The following is a 6355-nucleotide window of genomic DNA, read 5'->3' as shown; positions in this document are numbered from 1 at the left end:
TTTTTGTTTCCATTACTTAGCTGAAACTCACCTCTAAAAATTTTTCCCTTTTCAGGTGCTTGATTATCCTGAAATACTATTCATGTAAAAGAGTCAGAATAAATGCTTGGTTTATTTCCTTTATTACATCAATTTTCAGAGTACTTTTTTTTTTTCTTTTCTACCTTTCTTTCTTTTTTTTTTTTTTTTTGAAAGACTTATTTATTTGAAAGTCAGAGCAAGTCTTCCACGTGGATGCAGTGACCCAAGGACTTGGGCCATCTTCTACTGCTTTCCCAGGAACATTAACAGGAAGCTGGATCCGAAGTGGAGCAGCCAGGGCTCGAATAAGCACCCATTCGTGATGCCCGCACAGCAGGCCGGGGCGTTAACCTGCTGCGCCGCAGTGTCTGCCCCTGTGTTGTTTCTTAGAGCTCTTTATTTGGGTGAGTGGTACATTTTTCTTTTCTTTCTTTTGTTAGCATTGTTACCTGGATTTAAAAATACATTTGGTATCTTTGAACCTGTTGCAATCATCACACATGGTGGTACACCTTAGACCAGCGAGAATCTATTCAGGCTGGCTCTGGTGTCCTCTTGACATCCTGCTAGCCTTTGGTGGTGTCTTTGTCTTTTGGAACAGTGAGTTGTTCTAGATATTTTGGTATTTCATAAAATGTTTCTCCAAGAATTTGAAGTATTTTGACCCTAGATATGGAGGTGAAGCAAAGTTATGTTGCACTGTACTGGTTAGTAGAGATTCAACTGGGGGGCTGGTGCCGTGGTGCACTAGGTTAATCCTCTGCCTGTGGTGCCGCATCCCATATGTGTGCCAGTTCTAGTCCTGGTTGCTCCTCTTCCAGTCCAGCTCTCTGCTGTGGCCTGGGAAGGCAGTGGAGGATGGCCCAAGTGCTTGGGCCCCTGCACCCGCATGGGAGACCAGGAGGAAGCACCTGGCTCCTGGCTTCGGATCGGTGCAGCTCCGGCTGTTGTGGCAACTTAGGGAGTGAACCAACGGAAGGAAGCTCTTTCTCTCTGTCTCTCTCTCTCATTTTCTGAACTCTATCTGTCAAATAAAAAAAAAAGAAATTAAATTGGAAGAGCCAGTGGCTGATATAATTTTTCATTTTCATGACTGAGTGGATGGTCCAATTCTTACCCTGATACCACTTATTATTTCAACAAGCCCATGTCAGCCAGCTTAGGACTCACTTTGGCTTCTGAGCACCTGTGCTGATGGGCTCTCTGTGTATCAGGTCTAGTGGACTCAGTCTTTGCTCTTTCAAGAGTCTTTGACTCTTTCAAGAGCCCAACCTCACCCACAGAATAAGGGACTAAGTTACATTTGGTTCCCTGTCTTCTGCTCTTTGAGAGTCAAAACCAAGCATCAATACCATCACTTTCACCAATAAATTTGTCTTTATAATTTTGGGGAGCATGGCAGTGATTATTAGAACAATGGTTGCCAATTGGTATACACTCTCCTCCTGAGGCTTTGTAGACAAGATCTCTTAAGTTCACATAGTACCCATACAATCCCATGATAAATTACTGTCCCCATGTTACTGATGAGCACATCGAGGCTTAGAGAGGCCAGGCCACTCCTTTAAGGAGCTGGGAGTCACATCAAAGACTCTGAATCTAAAGTTGGCTCCTTCAACAATTCAGTGCCTTCTCTATTGCTCAGAAATGCTGGAAATACACACACATACACACACACAAAACCAGATATGGTTTTTCATCTTAAGGAGTTCACATTCCCACTTGAGGAAGATAAGATCTACAAAGAAAAAAATCAAACACTTTTGGTCAACATAAAGCTACTAAAAGAGAAGTGTAGTCATCTCGTTTTCAACCCACCTACCTCGTACTGACAGATTAATTTTACTGAAATGTTTTTCCTCTCACTACTTCTCTGCTAAAAACTTCAGAGATCCCCATAGCCCACAACAAAGTCCAATTTTCTTATTTGGCATTTAAGGCCTTCCAAAATTTGGCCCTTACCTATCTCCTCATGTGTGAAATTCCACTGCGAAGCTGGCTTGTGAACTGGATGTCTAAGCCAAAGACATGTTTGGTGCTCAATGCTTTTGAATTCAAGACATTTTCTCACACTAAGGGCATCTTTGCTCTTCTTAGTTGCACCTGTTACTAGATGATCATGAAGATGCAGGCAACGGTCTGACATCTCCAGTGGTGTATAGCCAAGTTGGTCATTTATTCCCCAAATGCATCATAGCCAAACTGGTCATTTTATTCCCCAAATGCATCTTTTCAGTTCCTGCTCTGGGCCTTTGCTGTGTCACAACCCTGCCCTGATGTTTTCCTTTCTTTCTTAAATACCTCCTTGACATTCTGGAACCTCTCCTCCATACTTCAGGACCTTCTTTCCCATGATCTCATTTGAAATTTTATAGAACTTTTTGTCTATTTTAATTACCATACACAGCCTTAAATCACCACTTACATATTTTTAAAAGTGTACTTGAGTTTTTTCTAATTATGAAAGTAACAAATGCTAAAAGCAAAACTTGGGAATGTGCCAGGAACAATAAGAGAAAATTAATTAGTGATAATATTACAACCCAGAAAAACTGCTATTTTTTATTGTGCGTGCATATATATGTTATAGTGTCTAAACAATAATGGTTTCTTATTGTTCCTATGGTTTTGTAAACAGTTTTACTCTTAGCAAATTTCTCTTGTCAATGAAATTCATGCACAACTGATTTTAAGTGCCTGCATAATATTTCATCATATAAACCTTCACTTGCTTAATTATTCAATTTTCTATTACTAGATATTTATATAGCTTTTCTATTACAAATGATGTTGCAGTAAATGTACTTGGGGTAATATTCTTAACACTTTTTATCTTTTAGATAGAGAGGAGTTAAGACTATCTGTCAAAAGTAGATATGCCTGATTCTAAAACCACTTCCTAACTCTGCTCCATTGGGCAACGACATAAGCTTTCTAAGTTCACATTTTCCCATCTTTGACATATTTGTTACACTGAAGTATTGTAGCAAGATAACTGGTTCTTGGTAAGTTGGTAATAAATGTTATTATGATTTTTATGCTCTGCCTGAAGTCTCCTCACCTATGGCTACATCACAAAGCTCTTAAGAGCCTCTATCTAATGGGACTTGTGTTTGTCCTCAGGTCTGTAATGATAGTGATGACAGTGATGCCTCAATAATCACTGAACAGTCTCTGTGTAAGAAAGCTACCCTTAGCAACACTCCCTAGCAAATCCAAAACTTGTATTGGCATCTAAAGACTTAAAACTCTCTTCTGACCCAAATGTTCATTGCTTATCTTAGTTTTATAATGTTCCAATTTGCCCCTATATTCTTTATATTTTCCTCAACAATGGAGTTGATTGGCCCTCCTGGGTGTAGATCATGTTCACATGGGAGGGGCTGGGAAGATCTATGCTACCTCATGTGATGGTATTCCTGGGACACTAATGCATGGCACTGTGAAACACATCTTTGGCTGCGCTAGCCAGTTCAAAAGCCAGCTTCACAGCAGAATTTCACACATGCAAATGAACCATTGTGATCCTAGTCATGAAAATTCATGGAATAGTGGTTAGTTCAGTGTGGATGACCTGTCAATTTGGCAGCCAATCGTTTAGTTAAACATCCAAATTACTGGACAGTTACTCGGTCTAAAGCTAGCCTTCCTGCTTGTTACTGGGCTCTATGTAATCCTATTAAAAGCAATGACATTCCCTTTGATTTGTGGCAGTTAATGGCACAGAAGTACCATGCAGACGCAGGACTTGTGTTTGGCACAGTTTGCATGTGGGCATTGTGAGAAGGACCATTAGTGTTACTATTGGATTTATCCTTAAAATACTAAGTATCCTCTGTTGAGCAACAAGCCAAGCATCTAAATTTCAAGGGCATTCCTATCTACTTCTTTTATTAGTTTTAAATGAGAGTTTATTAAGGATTGAATCATCATGTTTTCATTTGTACTAATTGATTTTGTTCAATGTACTTTAACTTTTTGTATTAGCCTGTATTATCAGGCAATGGAACAGAAAGCCACAGAACCTCCTTAGGGCTTGGAAGAACTTGGAATTTGGTTGACAGTGACCCATCAGAAGTTTAATTCAGTCATAAGGTGATAGTATTGGTAAGTAAGAAAATGAATCCAGAACAGTAATTCTTAACCACAGATCTCTTTGAGAATGTGAGGAGAACTCCAGTCTCACTCTAAAAAAATGCACAAATCATGTAACATGAAAGTTCTGATAATTCATGCATTTGCATAAGCCCAGGGGTCCAGAGAACCATAAATCCTAGGATAAGTTTCCTGCTCTGAATGTGAGAAGAGGGAACATGGTTAAAGAGAGACAGAGAGTCAGAGGGGCAGCCACAGAAATAGAAAAATATAGAGATATAGGTGATAGAGATAGATAGATAGATAGATAGATAGAAACTCAAAGATAGAGAGATTGAGAGACAGAAAGTAGATGTAAATTCTACTTTTATGGTGCAATATAATATCTCAATATTAGGTGCAAATAGGTTCTAATAAACTCTTTTTTCCATTCATAATCCTAGAATTTCTGGCAAATGAAATCTCTCATAAGACAGACATGACATATCCCTCACCTGAAGACTTTTGACACAGTGTTGAAAGAATGTACAGACATAAACATTTCATTTTAAAGGAAAGTCTATAGATGTTTTAAAGACACAGTGTTGTGAGTTAAAGGACCAATTGGTTTGTACTTACAAAAGTCTTTTGTAGATACTAAAAGCCATTGATAGGATAACTAATAAAATAATATTGATTAAAAATGCATTATACTTTAAATTTTTCAAAAAACAATTTTAACAAGACAACTACACTGTGTACTTTTTTATAAAAATTATTGATTATTTCATTTGGGAAGGCTGGGTTACAGAAAGAGACGGAGACAGAGAGAGAGAGAGAGAGAGAAAGAGAGAGAGAGAAAGTCTTCCATCTGCTGGTTCACTCGCTAATGGTCACAACAGCTGGGGCTAGGCCAGGCTGAAGCTAGGAGCTAAGAGCTTCTTCCAGGCCTCCCATGTGGGTGCAGGGGTCCAAGCACTTGGGCCATCCTCAGCTGCTTTCCAAGGCACATTAACTGCAGGAGGCAGCTTCACCCACTATGTCATGATGTCAGCCCCTCAAACAATTGTTAATAAATTTTCTTGTGTGTTATTCTCACATTAGCACTTTTTCGGATCAAGCACAAATTACCATTTATGTTTTAAACTTGAAGAAATTGAGATAGATATGTGGATATTTTCCTGGAATTATGAATACTCTATGAAAATGAATTATGAAAACCGGATTTTCTGGGTTTGATTCTTGGTTGACCCCGTATATCTTTGTTGAATATTAACACTCATAAAGTCAGCAGATATTACAAATATTGTGTCCTCATGTTCATAAAATATACAAATTGAAAATAGCATTGGTTTGGCCGGCGTTGTGGCTCACTAGGCTAATCCTCTGCCTGCAGCACCGGCACCCTGGGGTTCTAATCCTGGTTGGGGTGCCGGATTCTGTCCCTGTTGCTCCTCTTCCAGTCCAGCTCTCTGCTGTGGCCTGGGAGGGCAACAGAGGATGGCCCAAGTGCTTGGGTCCTGCACCCGCATGGGAGACTATGAGGAAGCACCTGAATCCTGGCTTCTGATCAGCACAGCGCCGGCCATAGTGGCCATTTGTGGTGTGAAGCAACGGAAGGAAGACCTTTCTCTCTGTGTCTCTCTCACTGTCTATAACTCTCTCTGTCTCTCTCTCTCACTGTCTAACTCTGCCTGGAAAAAAAATGAAAGAAAAAAAAAGAAAAAAGAAAAAAGAAAGGAAGGAAGGAAGGAAGAAAATAGCATTGTTTTAAAGAGAACAGGTTTCACGCATTTTGTAAGTACAGTTCTAAAAGATAATGATATTTCCTTCCCTTCCCATCTCTCTCCCTCAATCCTCTTCCTTTCTTCTGTTTTTTTTTTTCTTTAAGTTTTGCGGAGGCGTAATTTCAATGTCCTCTATAATCACAGGAAAAAAAGTGTTTTTAAAATGGCACAAAAGAGTAGAATCATAGAAACTTGGAGCACAGGGGACCTTAAAGATGAAGAATCTGAGCTATTTATGTGAAGGATGAAGACCCAACCTAGAACACTTGAGACGTCAGCAAGGTGCTCTAGCTAGCTGCGCGACACAGTGAGGAGACAGGGTGCTCAGTCAAGAACTTGCCTCTCAACCCCCTTCTTTAACAAGGGAGAAATGGGAGTAGAAGTATCTATTCTATGTCTTAAATACACTATGGTAAGCAACAAGTTTGAAAATTCGGGTGTGAATCATATTTAGTTTTCTTCCTAGACTATGC

Source organism: Lepus europaeus, chromosome 1, assembly GCF_033115175.1.
Source record: "Lepus europaeus isolate LE1 chromosome 1, mLepTim1.pri, whole genome shotgun sequence".
NCBI classification, from domain to species: Eukaryota; Metazoa; Chordata; class Mammalia; order Lagomorpha; family Leporidae; genus Lepus; species Lepus europaeus.
The sequence above is the reverse complement of the archived record's forward strand: the minus strand, read 5'-3'. Positions refer to the sequence as shown.